Source organism: Pongo abelii, chromosome 3, assembly GCF_028885655.2.
Source record: "Pongo abelii isolate AG06213 chromosome 3, NHGRI_mPonAbe1-v2.0_pri, whole genome shotgun sequence".
Lineage (NCBI taxonomy): Eukaryota > Metazoa > Chordata > Mammalia > Primates > Hominidae > Pongo > Pongo abelii.
In genome coordinates, this window is record NC_071988.2 from 166,311,592 (window position 1) to 166,335,836 (window position 24,245).

At 37.6% G+C, this 24,245-nt stretch overlaps 1 long non-coding RNA gene across 1 annotated transcript in view; it reads left to right on the forward strand.

The window, feature by feature from the left end:
• Positions 1–24,245, forward strand: part of LOC129059092 (uncharacterized) — a 38,209-nt gene that overhangs the window by 6,729 nt on the left and 7,235 nt on the right. The window contains exons 2-3 of the long non-coding RNA XR_008524788.1: positions 8,658–8,717; positions 9,466–9,537. This is a non-coding gene — a long non-coding RNA (uncharacterized LOC129059092). The remainder of the gene's footprint in view (positions 1–8,657; positions 8,718–9,465; positions 9,538–24,245) is intronic.

Sequence of the window (24,245 nt, forward strand, 5' to 3'; positions counted from 1 at the left end):
GCACCATTATCACCATCACCTGCCTCCACTCAGATCTAGCTTACTTTCCTGATTATCTTCCCTACCTGCCATCTCCTCTCAACTCACATTGCCCTGTGATTGTATCAGTAAGAAATTCTTTTTGTTTTAGAACCTTAAAATGCACATAAAATATTCAGTGTCATTCATAGGACAGAGCATCAAGAACTCAAGAGTTCTGACTTGCTTCTCTATTCTGGCTTGCTGTATACCTTTAGGCATGTCACTAAATCTCTGTGTCTCAGTTTGCATCCCTATAAAGTAGGGGTAATTTACCTGACCTATTTCATAGTGGTGTTGTGTTGAATAGCTAATTAGTGATTATAAAGTACATTGAAAACACAGTGTACTAGATAAATACTCATAAATAATAATGACGTTATAGAATTGGAAGGCTGCATTAAACCACTTTTATGTATAAAGAAATTAAAACGCAGTAAGGTTTTTCAAATCATATCCAATGTTAAAGATGATAGAAAGCAAATTCTTGCTTACCTCCGTAACATTTTCATCATCATACCTCATTGACAACCAAAGGGGTAAGAAGCCTAATGTGCCTAAAGTGTAGCAACAAGACCAAGTGAGAGCAGTAGTGATATTAATCATTGATCTTCTGTTTTATTTTTATGTTTTATGGTTGAAGAAAAAAGGTTAATAAAGATATCAAGCCAATCAAGAACTTTCTATGGCTGTGGCAAAGCTGTCACAAAACCTAAAGCTAATTCACATATTTAGTACACCAAGAATATTTTAATACTGCGTGAACACTGACATTAAGTTCTGTTCCGTTGAATTGTAGGTTTCACCATGTCCCATAAAATGAGTTTAAGGCTTGGCATGGTGACTCATACCCATAATCCCAGCACTTTGGGAGGCCGAAGTAGGCAGATCACTTGAGGTCAGGAGTTCGAGACCAGCCTGGCCAACATGGTGAGACCCCATCTCTACAAAATATACAAAGGTTAGCCGGGAGCGGTGGCATGTGCCCATAATCTCAGCTAATCTTTGAGGCAGGAGAACTGCTTGAACCTGGGAGGCAGAAGTTGCAGTGAGCCAAGATAGTGCCACTACACTCCAGCCTGAGAGACAGAGAGAGACTCCGTGTCAAAAAATAAAAAACAAAAATAAGAGCTTAACCCCACTTCTGTTCCCTCAAGCAGTATCCAGTGCTATAGTCATTTCAATGTTTTTGAAGGAGGTTTACCCTCGAAAAATGAATAGAGCCAGACATACCTAATCCGTTCATTCACCAACTTTGCTGATGATTGCCAGAAAATGTTGTCATAACCACTCTGATGCATGACCCACTGTCTGGTGTGAGGACTATATTAATGACAGATATGATCTTAATTCTATGGCAAGATGCAAAGAGAAAAAGAAAAAAATTTTAAAAGAGCAAGACATTTCCAAATTATGCAAAGTTTAAGCAAAGATACAAAATTACTCTGATTCATAAAAACGTGAGATTTAAGCAGAATTAGATGTTCTTATAAGGCAAAAAATGTGGATACATTTAAAACAGAAATTAGGACCAATGGACTGGAAAATTAAAGACTATAAGCCAATTGTAATACTATTAGGTTGGCTCAAAAGTAATTGTGGTTTTTGCCATTGCTTTTAATGGCAAAACTGCAAGTACATTTGCACCAACTTAAGAACATAAATATATTAATAAATGTTATGCTATATAATTTAAATATGTTATAGAATTTCATTCTCACAACTTTTTGAGAAATTTATCCATCCATTTAAACATATTTATTTAATCTTCTGGTTTCCAGTGGAAGACAGCAGATGACAAGAATCATTATTTCTGCTATAGCAACTTTAAAACACCAGGTACACTGTGAAAAGATGTATTTTAAAAGACCTTGGAAAATCAATGAATCAAAAAGAATTTAACAAGCCATAAAGGGAAGAACCTTTCTGAGAGGAGCAGTCTGTGACTGACCATTTTCTTCTGAATTGGAAAGATTTGCCAATTCTAGACATGGGCTGATGACTGGGCTTGGCCCTCACAGAGGGGCTTCACTGGGAAAATAAGAAATCAGCAAAGCTTTTCCTGATTATATGTAAACTTACACAGTTAATTTTCTCCACAGTATGCTTGCTGAGTTTTGAAACTAGGAAACTTCTGTAATGCAAACTAAAATATCCTCTAGTACCATCGTACTTAAGAGACAAAGTCCCATTTGAGGATGGGATTTGCTTCAAACACAGGGCTGGACTCTTCCTCAAGACATTTGCCAAAGTTGGAAGCAGTGGAAGCAGGAGGCCAAAGACCAAAGTCCCAAACCTCTGAAGGGCAGACTGAATCTCAGTCTCTTAAGGCTAAGATGATGGAAACTTTGGATAAAAAGACCTGGAAGAACATGCCTAAGAAACAGAGGTGAACTGATTCAAAGTAAGTAGTATATATCCAGTTCTGACTCACCTTAATGAATTTGGAAATGAAAAGACCAGCCCCTAACACTATCTTTCTAACATGGAACCCTCCTGGAAGACGATATTATCTGGAACCTCTAAAGATTCTTGTGTATAATATTTGACATACAATTTAAAATTTCTAGATTTGTGAAGAGACTGGAAAATGTGGCTGATAATCAAGGAAATAAAATATAATGGTAGGAGATCTTAGATGATTCAGATTAAAATTAGGATATAAGGGCTTTGAAATAATCAGTTCTAATATATCAAAGAAATTAAAGGAAAATAGATGAAAAGATGGAGAATTTCAACAGAACATTGGAATTTATTATAAAGAACAAAATTGACAATCTATAACTACAAATTTAATATCTGAAAATAAGAACTTGAATAATGGCAGACTGACCTACAAAAGATGCATAATTGAACTAAAAGACAGATAAATAGAAAATATACAAATTGAAACACAAAGAAAAAAAATTTTTTAATAGAGCTGAGTATAAGAAGAAATGTTGTATCCAGTGTAAATGTTGAATTTACATGTAATTGGAATCCTAGAAGGAGATAAAAATGGAAAAGGAGAAAATGAGACAGAAGCAATACCTGAAAAGATAATACCCAAGATGTAAAGCTGATTAAAAAGAAAAAAAATCAACCTGCAGATTCAAGAGGCCTAAGAAGTCCCAAGCAGGAGAAATACAAAGAAAACTATACCTAGGCACATCATGGTCTAACAGCTGAAAACCAACAATAAGAAAATATTAAAAAATAGCCAGGGCCAACCACAGTGGCTCATGCCTCTAATCCCAACACTTCAGGAGGCTGAGGTGGGTGGATCACTTGAGGTCAGGAGTTCGAGACCAGCCTGATCAACATGGTGAAACTCCATCTCTACTAAAAATACAAAATTAGCCAGGTGTGGTGGCAGGCACCTGTAATCCCAGCTACTTGGGAGGCTGAGGCAGGAAAATTGCTTGAACCCATGAAGCGGAGGTTGCAGTGAGCCAAGATTGTGCCATTGCACTCCAGCCCGGGCAACAACAGCGAAACTCCATCTCAAAAAAAAAAAAAAAAAAAAACAGCCAGAAGAAAAACAGCAACAACACACACAACCTTTAAGGGAACAACAATGACATTGGCAACTGACTTTGCAACACAAACTAGAGAATCCAGAAGAAAAAAGAGTAACATCTTGTGTAGGGAGACCCCCTGAAACTATTGCTATGGAATAAAAGATGAAATGCTCCTGATTATTGTAAATACAAAATTGCATTCAGGATTGTGTAAAGACAATGCCAGGTTGGACTGCCAGAATGAGCCAACAGCGCATGATGTACTTCCCCCTGCAGAGAGCCTATGAACGGACACGCAGTCAGGGAGGTTTCACATCACCAAGATTCCTATCCCAGTAAAGCAGATGTTCATAGCTCTGGGAATGGAATGTGACCCTTGTGGACAGCCTATAAACAGACGCATGGGGGGTGGGCACCTGTCCATATGGCCATAAGATAGGGCTATAAACTCCCTCATCTTGGCACGGCTCTTCTAGGCCTCTTTAGGGTTAAGGCATACTCCCTTCTGATAATTTCTGGTCTAACTGATTGTCTAGCTTCACGTCCTGTTTCTATGGATTGTTTGTAACCAGTTTTGCTGCAACTGTTACTGCTGATTAATATCTTGCTAATCATAGGTTATGGAAAGACTGTTTCTGTTTTAAGGCTCTGTTAGAAATTACTGATGCACACACTATATTGCAAATTCTTACCTCTGTATACTGTACTTCTGCATACAGATGTTATGTTAAAGAATTACTTCATCCCCATATGACCATCTCACCTCATAATCAAATGACCCTAAATCCCTCACTAACTTACCCCCACCCTCACTAAACTTAATAATAAAAGCTGGTATATCCAGTGTATTGTTGGCACCACGGGACCAGAAGGCGGTGACCCCCCTGGACCCAGCTTTCACTATCTCTTGTGTGTCTGTTATTTCTCAACCTACCGATCTGCCTGGGAACAAAGAGAGAGCCCCATTGCATTGCGGGCTGCCGGCCAGATCCTGCAATAATGTTGAAGCTACTGGAAAAAAAATTTCAGCTATCCCAAGGCATTGACATACAATTTAAAAGGCAATGCAGGGCATCATTTGGTGAGGCAGCTCACAAGAGACAGCCAAACTGGCTTTTATGCAGATTCACACTCATAATAATTAGCCCACTCCTTCAATAACTCATTAATCCATGAATGGATTCATCCATTCATGAATCAGAGCCCTCTTGACCCAATCACCTTCTAAAGATCCCACCTCTCAACACCAATGCACTGGGACCAAGTTTCCAACACACTTTGGGGATGCATTCAAAACACAGTACATATGATAGAAGTAAAATATGTGACAACAATTACACAAAGGACAAGAGGGAAATAAATGGAGTTCAAGTATGGTAGTGGTCTTGCATTATTTAGGAAGTGATAAAGTTACTAATTTTAGATAGACTATTAAATCAAAAATGCATAGTTTAATATTTATGATAGCCACTGAAAAATTAATAAAAGAATCTATAACAAATAGGCCAATAAAGAAATAAAAATGGGGTAAGGAAAAATTTTTATTAATCTAAAAGTAGAGAAGAAAGGAGGAATGAAGGAATAAAGAAAAGATGGGGCAAACAAAAAAGTACTTAAATAGATATCTGAATTCCACTGTGTTATTTATCACATTAACTGAACAACAAACTGAAAAATCTAGGAAGAATACAAAAACTACTAGTCTGTGTAAAAGGAATAGGTCTCAATTATATGCTATTAACAGAAGGGACAATTTTACTCTAAGGATACAAAAAGAAAAGATTGCAGATAAAAGAATGAAAGCATATTCTTTTATTTTTTTGAGATGGAGTCTCATTCTGTCACCCAGGCTGGAGTGCAGTGGTGCGATCTCAGCTCACTGCAACCTCCACCTCCCAGGTTGAAACAATTCCCCTGCCTCAGCCTCTGAGTAGCTGGGATGTAATACCTGTAGGTACCTGTCACCACACCTAGCTAATTTTTGTATTTTTAGTAGAGACGGAGTTTTGCCATCTTGGCCAGGCTGGTCTTGAACTCCTGACCTCAGGTGATCTGCCTGCCTCTCCCTCCCAAAGTGCTAGGATTACAGGTGTGAGCCACCATGCCTGGCCAAATGAAAACATATTCTATTAAAAAATTAGCACAAAGAAAGTTAGTGTAGCTGTGTTACTATATGACATAGTAGACATTAAGGCAAGATGTATTATGACAGAAAAAGTCAAGCATTTCATATTGATTAAATGTTCAACTGAACAGAAAATTGTAGTGACCCTAAACTTGTATATACAAAAGAACGTAACTTCAAAATATATAAAGCAAAAGTTGACAGTGTTGAAGAGGTATCAAACATATATATGTATTTAGCAACTGATGAAGTGCTGAGAATAGAATGTTGGACAGGGAAACAAGGCCTAGCACTGAAGGAGTCTACTGTGTAACATAATAATGTATTAACAGGTAAACATTTCCTATCACATTTGAATAAAAGTACTGTTCTAAACACTATCATCATTCTAATTTTAAACAGAAGTTGAAGAAGTCTAATTGAGACATAATGTCACTTGACTAACAATTGGCAAAGTCAGGATAAGAAGTAAGATCTTTCTGACTTAAGATGAGTTTTAATCATATCAACATTCATATTCCAGAGACAATTCTCTTTTCAATTGGGAACGTATATAGAATGGTCAGCATTTGATTTATTTAAATAAGGGCTTTAAAAAAGTAACTACTATCTGTTGTCACCATGATTTTGGTACAAAAATATGAAGGATATAATTTCAGGTGAAAATATAGCAATCCTTCCCCCAAAAATGATATTTGTCCACATTTTACTGACATGTATAAATAAATAAATAATTTCTCCCCTTACTTTATCACAGACCAGTGAAAAGTTTATCACAGATCAACACTAATTCATTTTCTGGCTTTAGGGAACTGACCTAATGAACTATTAAAGGGTAAAATGCAATCAAAATTACATCATAATACCTCGGCTAATGATAATGTAGCCAGATACAACATAAGGCAACTTAAAAACACAAAGAAATACAGATTGAGGCCTGCTACCTAATGGAAAGAAAGACAAACAATTTCCAAGCATTTATTCATTATTCAACATATCGAGTTCCTACTTGGTTAGGAGAACAACGTTTAATAAGACTGACCTTGTCTCTGCCTTCATGGAGCTTATTAGGTTTCGTAGTCTACAATCTTCAGGGTCTACTATCTAGTGGAAATCAGGTAAACTATTGGAACAGAACTTTGCCGTTTATATTACTCTGGCCACTTGAGCAACTTCTTGCACTCTCAAAAGAACTGAGCCATGAATATCACCAAAATAATCATGCTAGTTGAGCCATGGATTCCAACACCATGCAAAGCAAAAGTCTCTATATATTTGATATATTTTCTATGTGTATATGTGTGCATGTGTGTGTATGTCATTTGCTCCTGTTTCAACTGTCATCTCCCTTCTCTAACTTGCCATTCCAGCCTTTCTGATTGATTCAAATGTCACCTTCATCAAATAGTAAATTCCTATATAGACTTGAGTTTACTCTTAAACTCCCTTATTTGAGTTGTGTCAACACCAAATTGCACTAATTCCCATAACCATATAATATATTTAAAAATTACTCAGTGTAAGTTCTCTCTTAGTGATATTCTTTTCCAAATTTCCTTTGAAATACACATGTATTCATTATTCTGTTGGGTTTCTTGCTGGAGTTGCCATTAGTTTTAAAAAGTAATTCATAAAGTCTTAGCAATGTTCTTCCTGAAAATTTTTGTTACAGGTACAGAGGGTTATTTTTTATTAACTTTTTGCAGACATTTTATTATTTTTTAAAGATACTAATATAATATTAAGCTGAAATTCCATTAAGATAATTCTTCCTTGGACCAGGCTGAAGCAGTTCAAATACAGGCGCCCAGTGACTAAGGGCTTTTGTTTTCTTTGAGAGAAAGGTCCAAACTGGGGAGGGCTTCATGTCTTTTCTCACACTCATGACTGATCCCCTCCACCAAATCTGCACACAAAAGAGGCTCTCTCTGGTACCCTGTCCCGACCCTAATCCTTCTCATGACCATCCATAAAAGATCTAAGGAAAATAACCTGTCAATGAATATGAACCCCCACACCCGACCTTTAGAAATGCATTAATATTTTAGCTGATTTCTTCCTTTTCATTTGCATTTTCCTTCTGTGCTCTGCCAAGCATAGGTAAGTCAATCATGGCATCCTTTCTTTGCAGGGGGTGGGTGGTTGCTAAGGTGCCCCTGTTTAGATTTCGGACTGCCTAATTGTTCCACAACCTCAATTCTCTGATGGCCTCAAGAGAAGTTGCAATTTTGTGGTTTATCTGGCTTTTTCTCATTGTCAGGATAGAGGTAGTGTTCCTTCCAGCTTTCTACATTCCAGGCAACAAAAGACCTCTGCCTCACTGTTTTAATGGATATAATCTGTCATTGCCTCATAAGTAACACAGAGATATTTACATTTAGGCTATATTTGCTGATACAGTTGTCCCTTGGTATCTGTGGGGGATTGGTTCCAGGACCTCTGCAGTTATCAAAATCTGTGGATGTCCAAATTCCTCAGTAGTACAGTTGGTCTTCTATATGCATAGGTTCTGCATCTGTGGATTCAACCAACAGAGGATCGAAAATATTTGGAAAAAAGAAAATTACACAAAGTTTCTAAAAGCAAAACTTGAATTTGCCACACATTGTGTACTACATTGAATCCACATGAATGAAGTGATATCTAGGGATTGTATTAGGTATAGGTACTCTAGAGATGATTATGGGAGGATGTGTGTAGGTTATATGCAAATATTATATCATTTTATATACAGATTTGAGCATACTCAGGTTTTGAAATCCACATCATTTCTGAAACCTATCACCCACGGACACTGACAGATGACTCTATTTGCATATAAATAACATACACACATCCTCCCCTATACTTTAAATCATCTCATTACGATACTTAATACATTGTAAGTGTTACGTAAATAATTGTTATATTGTGTTGTTTTTTATTTGTATTATTTTTTATTGCTGTATTATTTTTATTATACTAATATTATTTTAAAATATTTTTATCCATATTTGGTTGAATCGTGGTGGCAGAACCCGTGGATACAGAGAACTGCTTGCCATTTAGCACACTACTCTGTTCGATGTACTAAGGTAACCTTATTTTTAAATCAATGTCACTTATCTATTAAAATAAATCTTATGTAGAGCCACAGTATACAAAAGAAACCGAAGAGAAGCTGTCTAACTGAACAAAGTTGAGTGATCAGACCCACCCTCTCTACTCTTGTGATGACCCCAGTGCTCCTTACATCTCAAAGAACACGGTGTGAAACATTCTGTATCACTGAAATGTACCTTAGAAACTTGTCAAGAGGAACTGAGAACTGAGCTTGAGCATAGTCATTTCCAAATTTTTCTTGACTCCTCACATCTATGTATGTATATGTAAAAACAAGAAATATTTTTAAACATAGGATATTTTTTAAAATATAGTAGAAGTTCTTATTCTGTCTTCCCACCTCTCATTGGATTATCTCCCACATTCTCTGGAGGACAATCACCACCAACTTTTAACAAGTGTTTGTCAGATTTACTCTCTGCGGTAGAACTAGGCTACTTCCTCTTTCCACATGCCTCTGTTCCTCTCAGTCTTGCAATACGGGGCCTACTGATTTCTCCCAAATGTAGTCCAGTCCAATCTAAAGAGCTGGGCCAAGAGGGTCTTGGATGCAAGGGAAGAAAAGCAGCCTGGATTCCCTCATTGGTGGAATGTAGAACTGAACTGACTTCCTTGGGGTGGGCTTATGTATTGTGCCCTGGGATGTTCCTGCTTTCTCATTGATTGATGCTGACCACTCCTCCCATGCCTCTGAAATTTTATTCCATTTCTCATTGATAGCCACTTCTGGTAAGATGGAACTCAAGTGGGAATTTCTGAACACAATTCAAGGAAGAAAGAAGGAAAAAGCAGGTGAGAGGGACAATAGATGAGAATGAGAATTCCTTTTAACATCCAGCTAATTCTGCAGATTTTGTAGAAGAGACATCTGTAAGCATGCTATGTAAGTCTGAAACCACTTGTCTTAGAATTTTACATCTACTCAGTTTATCATTGCCTATTTTACAATGGAAAAAGCTATAGTTAAAATAAGCTGGAGACTTCCTGCTATAATTTGAGATGCATTACAGGTCCATCAGTCAGCTCTCACAGAAAGGATGTACCCAAAGTGTGAGCCATAGGACAGACTACAGTGCAAAATGATCATTAAGTAAAGCCTAAATAATAGCTGCCATGATTTGGTAAAAGAGTAAATTATAAAGTTGCCACAGGTAAAAACAATATTTGTCAGTAATAAATAGGTAATATTTTGGAGTTTAAAGCCTTTTAGGAAATGGAAAGGACTTTTCAGATTAGTCTTATCCTGAAAGTTCTTCATTTCCTCCAGAAGATAAAGAAAGTTATCATTGTTTTCATCATGGCAGCACTGGGAAAATCAAAGGCAGTATGTACTAGTAGTCAGAGAGTCAGAGCTGGCATGTACAGTTGTGCACTCGTTCACTGAACAACTCTAAGGGGACTAATTTCCATCAGAATTGTATGCATACTATATGACTACGTCATGGTTCGTATGTGTGCTATTGACTCAAACAGAATATTTTGGAATCCTGGCCTGCCCTCTACTAATCCTATAATCTTGGAGGAGTTATTTAACCTCTCTGTGCTTCTATTTTATTATCTATCAAATAATAAGAAAAATTTCCCTTATAGGCTAGTTCTTAATATTAAATGGGATAATGGTAAAAAAAGGTTTCATTTCTATTTATTTTTATTTTTATTTATTATTATTATTATTAATTTTTTTGAGATGCGGTCTCGCTCTGTCACCCAGGCTGGACTGCAGTGGCACAACCTTGGCTCACTGCAACCTCTGCTTCCCAAGTTCAATGATTCTCCTTCTGCAGCCTCCTGAATAGCTGGGATTACAGGCATAAGCTACCACACCTGGCTATTTTTCTATTTTTAGTAGAGATGGAGTTTCACCATGTTGGCCAGGCTGGTCTCGAACTCCTGGCTTCAAGTGATCTGCCCACCTCGACCTCCCAAAGTGCTGGGATTACAGGCATGAGCCACCACACCAGGCCATAAAAAGTTTTTAATCCAGTGCAGTGGGCAGAATAATAATTCCCCCAAAGATATCCATGTCCTAATCCCCAGAACCTGTGATACGTTACATTACAAAAGCAAATTAAAGTTGAAGATGAAATTAAGGTAGCTAGTCAGCAAGTCTTAAAATAAGAATATTATCCAGGATTATCTGGATGGGCCCAGTATAATCATGTGGGTGTTTAAAAGCAAACAAGAAAGCAGAAGAGTGGGTCAGAGAGAGAGGCAACAAGAGAAAGAGGGTGAGAGATTTGAAGCATGAGAAGGACTCAACCTACCATTGCTGGCTGAAGACAAAAGAAGGGGCCATGAGCCAAAAAATGTGGGTAGCCTCTAGAAGAAGGGTGTCCAGTCTTTTGGCTTTCTTGGGCCACATTGGAAGAATTGTCTTGGGTCACACATAAAATACATGAACACTAACAATAGCTGATGAGCTTAAATTTTAAAAAAAAGCAAAAAAAATCTCATAATGTTTTAAGAAAGTTTACAAATTTGCATTGGGCTACATTCAAAGCCGTCGTGGGCCACATGCAGCCCACAGGCCGTGGGTTGGACAAGCTTGCTCTAGAAGCTAAGAATCTTCCTCAGCTAAAAAGCCAGCAAGAAAACAGGGGCTTTAATCCTACAATTGCAAGGAGCAGAATTCTGCCAAAAATCTAATTGAGCAATGAAAGGGATTGTTCCCCAGATCCTCCAGAAAGGAATGCAGTCTGCTGACACCTTGGCTTTAGCCCAGTGGGATCTATTTTGGACTTCTGATCCAAAGAACTTTAAATGTATATTGTTTTAAGCCATCAAGTTTGTGACAATTTACAGCAGCAATAGAAGCTAAAACTATACCCATTTATGTGATTGCTACTATTGTTGTTGTTTATTCATTTACTCAATCATTAAAAATATCTACTGAGAGTCTACTATGTGCTAGGCATGGTTCTAAGTACTGGGATACCACAAGAAACAAACTGGTGAGAGTCTCACCATTCTAAAACTTGCCTCTCAGTAGAATATAACCATATAACTAGAGCAAGGGGCAGGGAAGCACAGGAACTAGCTGTAGGCAGTTTGCTGAGTATGCAGTTGGGCCTCCACATCTGCAGGATTCGCATCTATAGATTCAACCAACCACGAATTGAAAATATTTTTGTAAATGGATAGTTGCATCTGTATTGAATATGTACAGACTTTCGTTTTGTCATTATTCCCTAAATACTATAATAAACACCTAGTTACATAGCATTTACACTGTACTAGGTAGAAATAATTTAGAGATAAAGTACACAGGAGGCTATGCATAGGTTGTATCCAAATACTATGCCATTTTATATAAGACACTTGAGCATCTGCAGGTTTTGTTATCTCAGCAGGGGTGGCGGATGGTCTTGAAACCAATCCTCCCATAGATACCAAGAGACAATTTATCAGGGGAAATTCAGCCAGATATCAGGCAAAATTTACCCCCGATATTTCACGTAGGTTCTTTTCTGTTTTCCGTAAGCGTCGGCCGGTTTGAGAAATAAAGGGACAGAGTACAAAAGAGAGAAATTTTAAAGCTGGGCATCCGGGGGAGACATCACATGTCGGTAGGTTCCATGATGCCCCCTGAGCCATAAAACCAGCAAGTTTTTATTAGTGATTTTCAAAAGGGGAGGGAGTGTACAAATAGGGTGTGGGTCACAGAGATCATGTGCTTCTCAAGGTAATAAGATATCACAAGGCAAATGGAGGCAGGGTGAGATCACAGGACCACAGGACCGGGGCGAAATTAAAATTGCTAATGAAGTTTCGGGCACACATTGTCATTGATAACATCTTATCAGGAGACAGGGTCTGAGAGCAGACAACCAGTCTGACCAAATTTATTAGGCGGGAATTTCCTCGTCCTAGTAAGCCTGGGAGTGCTATGGGAGACTGGGGCTTATTTCATCCCTACAGCTCGACCATAAAAGATGGCCCCACCCAAGGGGGCCATTTTAGAGGCCTACCCTCAGGGATGCATTCTCTTTCTCAGGGATGTTCCTTGCTGAGAAAAAGAATTCAGTGATATTTCTCTCATTTGCTTTTGAAAGAAGAGAAATATGGCTCTGTTCCGCCCAGCTCACCGGCGACCAGAGTTTAAGGTTATCTCTCTTGTTCCCTGAACATTGCTGTTATCCTGTTCTTTTTTCAAGGTGCCCAGATTTCATATTATTCAAACACACATGCTCTACAAACAATTTGTGCAGTTAACGCAATTATCACAGGGTCCTGAGGTGACATGCATCCTCCTCAGCTTATGAAAATGATGGGATTAAGAGATTAAAGTAAAGACAGGCATAGGAAATCACAAGGGTATTTATTGATTGGGGAAGTGATAAGTGTCCATGAAATCTTCACAATTTATGTTCAGAGATTGCAGTAAAGACAGGCATAAGAAATTATAAAAGTATTAATTTGGAGAACTAATAAATGTTCATGAAATCTTCACAATTTATGTTCTTCTGCCATGGCTTCAGCCGGTCTCTCCATTCGGGGTCCCTGACTTCCCACAACAACAATTGTATTATCTAAGAAAGTAAACCTTTAGAAATAAAGGTAATGAATGCTGAGCAATTGTGGACAAAGAAGTTGAGAATTCTCTAAATTAAGTTTTTTAAAGGCACTAATATAAGTAAGTGAAAATATTATAACAAAAAAGTATAGGAAGAGGATTATTTCACAGTTTGATAAATGAAGAATGTAGTCTGGTCAATGCAGAGACATTTCATTAAGCTTTTACCTGGATAAAAGTGACAGTAAGGTGGAGCCAAGAGTATTTGTAGTTTATTGGATATTCAATTAACCTTAAGTTAATTGCTTCATAAAGTGTAAATAATTCTCATTTCATTTTATGAATTTTTTCATTCCAGATCATTTTGCTTTAATTAAGTACACATTTTTAAAACTCCTCAGAACCATTATAGATTTCAATTCACTGAGTCAACTCACAGAATTGTATTTTGTCTTGTCTAAGCATTTGCTTAGTTATGTGTTATGTCCTTGTATTTTCACAAACATTCTGTGAAATATCTTACCTCCATTTTACTGATCAGAAACCAGGCACAGTTAGAAAGTGATGAATGATTCAAACAGATACTGACGGACATTTCACAGTTTACATCAAAATTTTAAACTTTGTAAAGACAGGAAAAGGAGCTTCATGGTGACCAAAGATATCAGCTCCCTTCCTCTGGAGCTAACTCCCAAGGTAAAAAGCAAGAAAATGCAGCACAGGTGATCACTTTCATCTCTACTAAAAGCTATGGAGATGCCTGCTAAAATAAAGAAACCCACCCCATTCAGTGCTGCAAATCTTTCAGTTTAAACTTCTGGTGGCAAAGGAAACAGCACCAATTTGCAACATTCCAGTGCTCTGAGTTGGTTTCTGGAGTCTATGTCGGCTCTGCAAGGAGAATGAATTGATGCCATGGTCCTTTGTTACTTTCAATAAACTCTGGAATTAATAAAGGACCTTGAGAAATGAACTAATGGTGAAGGTTTGGTAGGAGGAAGTCGTCAACCTAGAAGTTAAGTAATCACAGGCTTACTATTGTCTTACGTTGATGGAATATCTATGTATTAACACTGTAAGGCAACACAAGAAGAATGTTTTCACCAGATATGTATACTTTTCTCTCTTTTAAATAAGAAATTGTTTTCTTTGGACAACTTGGCAAAAACCAATCATCTGTCAGTAATGCTGTAATGGGTGGTTTTGGGACATGTTTTTAAGGTTAGGTTTCTTGCAAAAAGTGACACTTGAAGAAACTTTTAAGCAAACGAGAGAATTACTTGATGGACACAGCATGATAGATTTATCTTAGGTCTACAAAAAGCACAGGGCTCAGAAAAGAAGAAACCAAAAGGAGACCATTTTGAGCAAGTGAACTGTATAGTATTGTGAGTGGAGATTGAGGAAATTGATGCAAGTATTTTGAAAGCCTGTGAGATCACCTAAATATTTGATGGTAGGAAATACTTCAATGAAAGCACATCCATTTTGTGCAATATTATATACCATTAAAATCATGTTTTTGAGGATTATTTAATGGTACTAGAAATTATTTATGATATAATGTTACTTGAAAGAGAAAGCAGGATATAAATTTCATATTCAGGATAATAGCAGTTTTGTTATACATATACCCACCCACCAACATGCACACATGCATAACTTATCAGAAGGTGTTACAAATATACAAATGAAACATTAGAGTAATCTGTCTTGAGCATGATAGGGAATGTATTGATAATATAACTGAACAATTCAAGGATAAAATTGGCTTCAAAAGTTGATCCAAGTCCAAATATGGTGCCAGGACCCCATTTCTCAGACTATATTTTTCTGCTCTAGTTTTGTGCCATTGCTCTCATTTGCAGGTAAGTCCTGCCCTAGATCATAGAGAGGCTGCATGTACTCTCATTCAAGTTAGGTGGGAAAGAGGGTTTGAACAGGGTCCTGGTTTCTTTGTCTTGTTTCTTGTTCCCAACTCTGAACCCATCCCTGTAGCTAAGAAGGTGTAACACCTCTCACCACCCTCCCCAACAAGAGGTGAGGTAAGTTCCAGCCAAATCACATGGCTAGGAGATTCAGGTGACCTTTAAGAAAGGGGAATGGAAGGGTGGGTGGCAAAGAAACAAACAAATGTCTGCTACTCATACTCTCACACAGGGAATAATTGGAAGAAAGGATATCCCAATTTTAATTGGTTGCCATGGATTATACATATACACATATACACAGACACACACACACATATACATATTTAATATGGATTATAGATTATTTCATATGACTTTACAAGCTTATTTTATTTTCATTTTTATTTTATTTTATTTTTTTGAGATGGAGTCTCGCACTCTCGCCCAGGCTGGAGTGCAGTGGCACCATCTCAGCTCACTGCAAGCTCCACCTCCTGGGGTCACACCATTCTCCTGCCTCAGCCTCCCAAGTAGCTGGGACTACAGGTGCCCGCCACCACGCCCAGCTAATTTTTTGTATTTTTAGTAGAGACGGGGTTTCACCGTGTTAGCCAGGATGGTCTCAATCTCCTGACCTTGTGATCTGCCCGCCTCGGCCTCTCAAACTGCTGGGATTACAGGCATGAGCCACCGTGCTTGGCCAAGCTTATTTTTTAAGAATATTCCAATAATTACATATAATCAAAGAAATAAATTACAACACTCCCTAAAACCAAAGATGCACATTTCTAGCTTATCAATAAAGCCAGGTCATTTATAGGTTGATAGTTTTAAATACTTCTATATGGCTGTATATTGTTTTATGCATATAGCTTTATAACTCTACATATAGTTTTATAGTTATATGTAGACAGATAGATATACATTATTTATAAAATAATATACATTTAAAATTCAGGACCAAGTGGTAAAAGGTTCTGAAAAGTGTTTGAGACCATGGGAGAGGTAGTGAAGAGAGTAATTTCATCAAGCAATAGTTGAGAAATGTTATTTTTGCAATATATTTTTGATTAATGTTAATAGGTATCACTAATTATAATTAATATTTTGTAGCAAATGTTTAAATAATTATAGTCAGGAACTTCAAAAACTTTATTTAAAAAAAAATTACTCAGAGAATGTCATGTACTGGCCTGTGCCTGGGCTTTCCCAAGCTATTTCTCCTCTAGTCCCACCTGTCTCTATGTCAGTGTTAGCCCATTGCCAATGGTCTCCCCACAAAAGAAAGCAACATGCACTCACCCTAGTAAGATAGTTTTATTGGCATTCTTGTGGACAGATGGAGAATGGGGGTCTATCACATAGCACAGCTTTATAGACATCCGCACTTACCCTTCTCCATACATTCCCAAAACGCTCTCTCCCTTGGCAGCTGTCTCATCCCTCCTAGCTCACTCAGCACCTCAGTCTGCATCTATTTTTTCTCTTTTCCACCTCCTCCATCTCTTCCGCAGCCACATGGCTTCAGTCCCTACCACCCTGGGATACTTCCTCTAGGTTAAGAGTCAAAATGCAAATACCCGCAGGGGCCAGGTGGGCAACATAAAGAAAAGAGCAGAAATTCCAGGTACCAAAGACTGGCAGGGACTATGGCAAACTAGACAATGAATGCCTCATAAAGCACTTGGTGCCTGTAGGGATGAGGATCCTGTATTCACTGGCTCCTGATTGTCAAAGAGACACTGGAAATAGGATCTTTAACATCTTTAAAAAATACCACATGGTCAAGGAAAATGTATTTGCCAGCCAGATGAAACCCATGAGCTACCAGTTTGCAACCTCTCCCTAGATCTCTCCATTTCTTTTCCTAAGTGGGCAAAGTTAGTCCTCTCTTGGTGTTCTTCATTTGTAAAACCAAACATTAACCACTGCTCAGGGTAAATGTCAATGACTCATCACTTAGTGCGCGAGCGTGTGTGTGTGTGTGTGTGTGTGTGTGTGTGTGTGTAGGTGGCATGGCAGGTATAAGGTTATAGACACCAAAACTCTCCAACACAGCAGTGCATCTTGCAGCAAGGATAATCTAAGTGTCGGGAAAGCTGGTTCTACTTCCTATTTAGCCACTTCCTAGTTTTGCTCTTCTATCCCATGCCTATAATACCATGATAAATGCTGAAATGCCTTGAACTCTAAAATTAAATGTACTATGTTGTACATATTTCCTTTTATGCCCTTTGTTTCCTTTGGGGTGAAAATATACTAATGAGCCAAACATCATTCTATCATCAATGATTGGTGGGATTTAGGAGGTATCAGTGTGTCCAAGCTGCTCTGAGGGACATTGTATGAGTGAGGTAAGACTCTGAAGAGTCAATGCCCAGAAGCAATGGCTTAAAAAAATTTTTTTGACCACATATCAGTCAGGATTTAGTCAAGAAAATAAAAATCACATTAGCTCTTCAAACAGAGGAATTGATTACTTAAGTGTGGAAAGGCTGAAAGAACAGAAGGGGAACACTACAAGAATATCTAGAGATAATAACTGCAGGAATTAGCCCATGCCTTGAGAAAGAGGGACATAAAGTAGAAGGTGGGGTTACTGTAACCAGAAGATTGAAGGAGGGGCTCCAAAGAGCTGATGTTGTAGCTTTGAAGAGGCGGTGGCATCTGACTTCTGTTGGTATCTCTTCTGCTAGAGGTCTGACAGAAGCTGAAAGAAGTTGAAAGAAGCTGGAGGCTGCAGCCAGTGCAGCTGCTGGATCCATGCTGAGGGAAACAGAGACACAGAAGGGAAGCCTCTTCTCTTTCCTCTGAACTTCTCCTCCACTTGCAGAAGGAACCAGCTGGCAAAGGAGGGTCCCAATGCCAATATCACAGAGCAGTGTAGAGAGGGGTGGATTTGGAGTTGAAAGACAATAGGGAGATAACTGGCACAGATACAGCCACAATAAAAAATACAGATCACATCAGGACTCAGCACAGAGATTTTGCACATATGTCCAACTGAAACAAGCTTCAGGAACCAGTGGGATGCACTATATCTTATTTTCTATTCTATTCTATGTCATTTTAATTATTACAATTCTGGTTACACTCTCCTATGTGATTTCATAATCCACTAATGCCTTAGAGGAGTCTCAAATCTAAAAAAGAAGTGAATGACTCTGAGACCCCATGAGAGCAAAGTGTATGTGGTTGAGATGAAGAAGGATGTACATCAAATTCAAACAAAAGTCTGAGCAACTTGGAAAATGCAGGCAAAGTATGGGAAGATTTGTTTTTCTAATTTCAGAATAGTCTTTGCAAGAAAACAGAGAATTTCATCATGGTAAAGTCAGCAAGATCACATTTTAATTTTGACCCTGCCTTCCTCATCAACATTACAGATGTCAGTTTACAAGTAACATGTGACATCGATGTTTACATACAGGGTGGCACTGAAATACTTAATGTCCTTTTTAGAGTCAACATTTATCAGCATGGTGGCACAAGGAAATTAGGTTTGTTTTCTTTAGTTGGTCTTAGGAAAATCACAGTGCTGTCCACCGGATGGCATAAAAGTCACTAAAAACAGATTCTTCTTTTTATTTCTGGGGTAATTAGTCTAGAAGAGTAGAGTTGTATGGCCCAAAAACACAATAGGATTGCATTATTTCCTTTTGGTTTTTAGCTATTATCTAGTATTAAGTCAATCTTTCATATATATATATTTAAGTTCATTAGTAATTCAAATACTGAATTTGATCTTTATGAAGAGATTTGGATATCGATACTATTACAAACACAGTCTCTACCATCCCCCCAAAAGTAGACCAGAAATTTGGAGAGAAACCCAGTTAAAATATGCTATAGCAAAAGCAAGTTAAAAGCAACATAGATGGTTTGACTCACAGAGTTAATAGAGTCGTTCATGTTTAAAACCTGGAAGACTGGGCAAGGTGGTTCACACCTGTAATCCCAACACTTTGGGAGGCTGAGGTAAAAGTTTTTTTAAAACATCAACAGAAAAGTTTCCAATCATCCAATTAAACAGATAATTTGTTTACACTGGGGAGGAGAAGTATGCCATAACTCTGACGTGTGTGTGTTTATACATGCATGTGTAAGGAGAGTGTGTGTGTACATGCGTGTGTAAAATAACATGGGTATTCAAAGGAACAGGTCCAAGTTTAGGAAGAACAGGCCATGTTGACTTGGTGGTATGTACCCAGAACCTGTTTGTTGATGTCAATAAACTTAGTACTTTTTTCCTCGGGCCAGAGAAGATGTCATCAGACTATGAATCTGAATTGCTTTCTCTTTTTCTTATTGATATTTAAGAATATGAAAGAAAAAGATCTTTCTATCCAAAATAGATGAAGCTTAGCTGCAAATTTCAAATGCTGATATTTCTCAGCTGTTATGTTTTAACAAAATGTCTAAAAGCCAACCTACTGCTCACAGTAATCAGCCATATCTCTTATATAAATAGTTCCTGAAGCAAAGAAAAAATTTAAAATATGCAATCTCTTTAGTGGTTTCACATCTTACTGTATTTCATTGGGTTTGTGACATCATTTTGTGACCTGTTTTAAGATCACATTAGAAAAACCAAAAAAGGAAAAAGATTGTATTAGATATGTATATATATATAAGTACATGATAATTAAATTTGACTTTCCCCAAATGCCTTTAGGTAAGGGATGACAAAATGAAGTGTAACAAAAGCAGAGTTCAGAGTCATGTCCCTTAGAAAGTTACGTGATGTTTTGGGCTTCATTCGCCTTATCTATATGAATTGCAATACCACTTTTGTAAGTTTGTTGTAAGGATTAAATCATATAACATATGAAAAAAAACAAAAAAACCTGGAAGAATTTTGGCTTGGATTATATAGAATTTTACCCTTTGCAATTTTTTTACCATGTATTTAAATTCTTTTCTGTGCATTAGATTCCAAACTTCATCAGGAAATCTGAGTCTGAATCTAGGCTCAAATCCTACTTCTGCCGTTAACACACCATTTGACCCTGGCAATTTATTAAACTTATTATTTAATCTTATTAAATTCCTCATGTTACATGCACCACAGTGTCTAACAATACATATTCAGTAAAAACCCTGTAACTGTTGGAGCTTTTATCTTGTTAGATGAGGATATCTATCAAGAAACTATAATTCTTCTCATTTATTTCTGCTGAAAAATATAAATACACACTAAAGAGAAAGGGGGCAAGCTTCCAGCTCTACTGGAATAGATAACTGTAATGATTGAGAGGTTGAGTTTGGAGTCTGTTCACCTAGGTTCAAATCCAGGCTCCTTGACTTCCTGGGTAACCTGGATGAGTTGCTTACCCTCTCTGTGCCTCATTCTTCCCATGTGTAAAATGGGGGGGATAAAATAACACCATTTAACTCATGAAATTGTCACGTGGTTTAAAGCTATGTACCTGTAAAGTGCTTTGGAACAGTCCCTGGCAAATAGTCCTTGGCCCACAATAACTAATAGCTATTACTACATTTTTATTCTTATGTCCAGAGTTTGGGTAATCCAGTGGAGAAGTAAAAGCAGGATGGAATGGAAGAGACTATGAAAAAGGCATGAATTTGGGGGATACTTCAAAGTTCTGAGAGTACATTGTAGCAACGCTATAGTACTCAAAGTCCCATGGAATAACAGACTAAATCACAGGATCTCTTCATTTCCAAAATGTCCCAGCTCTCTGTTCACAAGAGTTGTCCATGGAAACACGAAACACCCCTTCGGCTTTATAATTAAGAAACTCCCAGGTTTCATAAATAAAACTTCAAGGAGAGACTACTACATATTTAAAAGGATTGCTAAAATAAAGAAGACAGACAATGCCAAGTGTTGGAGAAAGTGTGAGGCAAATGGAACTCACATACACAGACGGGGGTCACATAAACTGCTAAAAATCACTTCAGAAAACTGGCTGGCCATATCTGAGAGAGTTGAGCATATGCATTCTTCATAATCTATATGCATTCTTTATAATCTATCAATTTCACTCTTAGGTGTATAAGCAATAGAGATGAAGGCATATGTTCATCAAAAGACAAGTATATGAATGTTTATAGAGACAACATTTATAATGGCCCTAACAGAAAACAACCCAAATTGTATCACTGAGAATGGGTAAATTGCGATATCTTCATGTAACAGAATGTCATAGGTCATAGAGAATGAACAAACCATTGTTAAGCAACATGGATGAATCTCACAAACATAATATTGAGAAAGTTAGCCAGATACAAAAAAGTGCATATTGTTGACCCTTGAACAACATGAGGGTGTCAACCTGCTGTGTAGTCAAAAAATCCACATATAATCTTTGACTACCCCAAAACTTAACTATATAGCCTAATGTTGACCAGAAACCTTACTGATAACATAAACACCCAAATAATACATATTTTGTATGTTATATACTATATACTGTAGTCTTACAATAAAGTAAGCTACAGAAAATAAAATGATATTAAGAAAATCATAAGGAAGGGAAAATATATTTACTGTTCATTAAGTAGAAGCAGATCATCACAAAGATCTTCATCCTCATCTTCTTCACATTGAGTAGGCTGAGAAGGAGAAGGAGGAGGGGTTGTTCTTGCTGCCTCAGGGGTGGTAGAGGCAGAAGAGATAGAGGAGGTAAAAGGGGAGGCAAGAGAGGCAGGCACACTCTGGATAACTTTTATGGAAAAAAAAATTCACATATAAGTGGACTTGTGCAGTTTAAACCCATATTGTTCAAGGGTCAACTGTGCTTTATGATTTCATTTATATAAAGTTTGAAAGAAGGCAAAACTAAACTAAATTTAGTTAGTTTAGTTTTGAAATCCTTTCAGTTAGTTTAGCATTGAAATCCTTTGTTTCTATGTCTGTCTCCCCTACTCAATCATAACCTGATTAAGACTAGGGACAGTGTCTCATTATATCTTCAGTGTTCAACACAGAGGCTGGCACATAGTAGGCTTCTAGTAAATGTTAATAAAAAGTAAAATTATGGAGATATATTTTACTTTGTATTTTATAAAAATATACCTTGATGCCAAGTTTGCTGATCAGTTTTGTCAAGTAGACTATCCAGTAGTTTATGTCAACTATCTTCTTAATTCTTCCCCCAAATTTCACTCAAACATTTCATTTTTCTCTGCCTTCAAATATTGTTAGCAAAACTCTGCTAATCAGAGAAGTGGAAGATGTCATCAACTGTACTTTCTTTTTTTGTTTTGGTTTTGTTTTGTTTTTGAGACAGAGTCTTACTCTGTCACACAGACGGAGGTATCGTGGAATAATCATGGCTCACTGAAGTCTCAAACTCCTTTGATCAAGCAATTCTCTCATCTCAGCCCCCAAGTAACTAGGACTACAGGCACGTGGCACCACACCTGGCTAATACTTTTATTTTTTTATAGAGATAGTATCTTACTATATTGCCCAACCTGGTCTCAAACTCCTGGGCTCAAGTGATCCTCTCTCTTAAGCCTCCCAAAGTGCTGGTATTACGAGTGTGACCACCACACCCAGCCTTGTACTTTGTTTATTAAGTTTTCCTAATACATTCTGTAATTGAAATGTAAAAAAAAATTTATATCTAGCCTAAGCTGACTCTATTATTTATCAGAGAAATATTACAACCTGACAAATATGTTGGTTATATAATTACGTGGCCTGCTAAATTTGCAGAGACAGAGTAAGTAAAGGTGGAGAAAGGTTTCTGGCTTTGTTATACCTTAAACAATTTTCTGAGATTCACATTTATTGCTTTAATAGGCTATCAAGAAAAATGAAGTAATTATCTGAGATGCAGAATTCTGTTGATCTGAGCATGGACTTTTGTTCCTCCTCCCCTGAGAGGCCAGTTCTTATTTTTCTCATGAATCAAATCTATTTAATTCCCATGACCTCTCTCTGACTGGAAGAGTGTACTTACATACAACAGCAGAGAATTATGGCATCTCGGCTATTATCACATTCTAATCACAGCTTCTTGCATTTGAGGCTTACAATACAAAGCAGAATTCGCAATGTCAGTTTCTTGAAGTTCAAAAATCAGTTTCATATATGCTGTCTTGGCAGCAGCCAAAAAGGACAAATTAATAAAACATTATGTACAGTACTAAAAAAACTGGGGGGTGAGCAGAGAATGGAGATTTACGTCATCCATTAATCAGTGACCTAACCAGAAAAACATTAGTGAATGATTAAAGAAAGATGACCCTAAGGGACTTCAGGGGGATTCAGACAGGCTTTTGTCAAAGCCCCCAAATCTAATGTAATTTCAGGCTGGCCTCAAAATTCAATTTGTGTGGAACCTCTAAGTCATCTATTCCACAACGACATACAGCATAATTGCATTTGAACAGCTTCCAGCACAGCACTGAGAAAATGTCTTGTTCCGGGCCCTCAGTGCCCACAAGGAAGGCAGTCCAGATGACCACACAGGAGGACGGGCTCACTAACAGAGTCTGCTGATCCCACCTGCTGACCGTTGCCCTCCACAGGAAGCACATGTTTCTGCTTAATTCCTGCCAGCTTTTGGCTGTCAGGTAGGGCATCTGCAACAGGCAGTTCCCGAGGGCTGCCACCTGGTGCTGTCAGTCGGCTTCAGACCAACAAGGAAAAGGGGAGGCATTCATCGATGTGCTTATTTTTCTGTGTTTAGAGTATTTCTTGGGACTTAGAGTTTTCACTTGGCAAGTTAACTGGTCTTTTTAGTTAGGAGAGAAAAAAAAAGGAATTTTGCTTGCTTTCCCTTAACTCAGTGTTCCCTTCTTTGGAAAAGCTATTTTGTAATACCTGGTTCACCCTCATTAAGTGTCTGCAGCTTCTCCACACTACAGAATGGTTGCTTGAAAATATACTTAAAAGTTATATTCTAAACATCATAATTTGAGAAATAGTCATTAAATCCCATTATTTTTTAATGTGTAGTTACAATCACAAATAGGCAATTACAAAGTTAGTGTTTCAATCCCACTAGAAAGATTAGACAAAAATAAAACAAAAATAAATGTCTCAGGAGGAAGATGGAGCATTCCTTAGAAAATACCCTTTTTGGCTCCTGTCTCAGTAG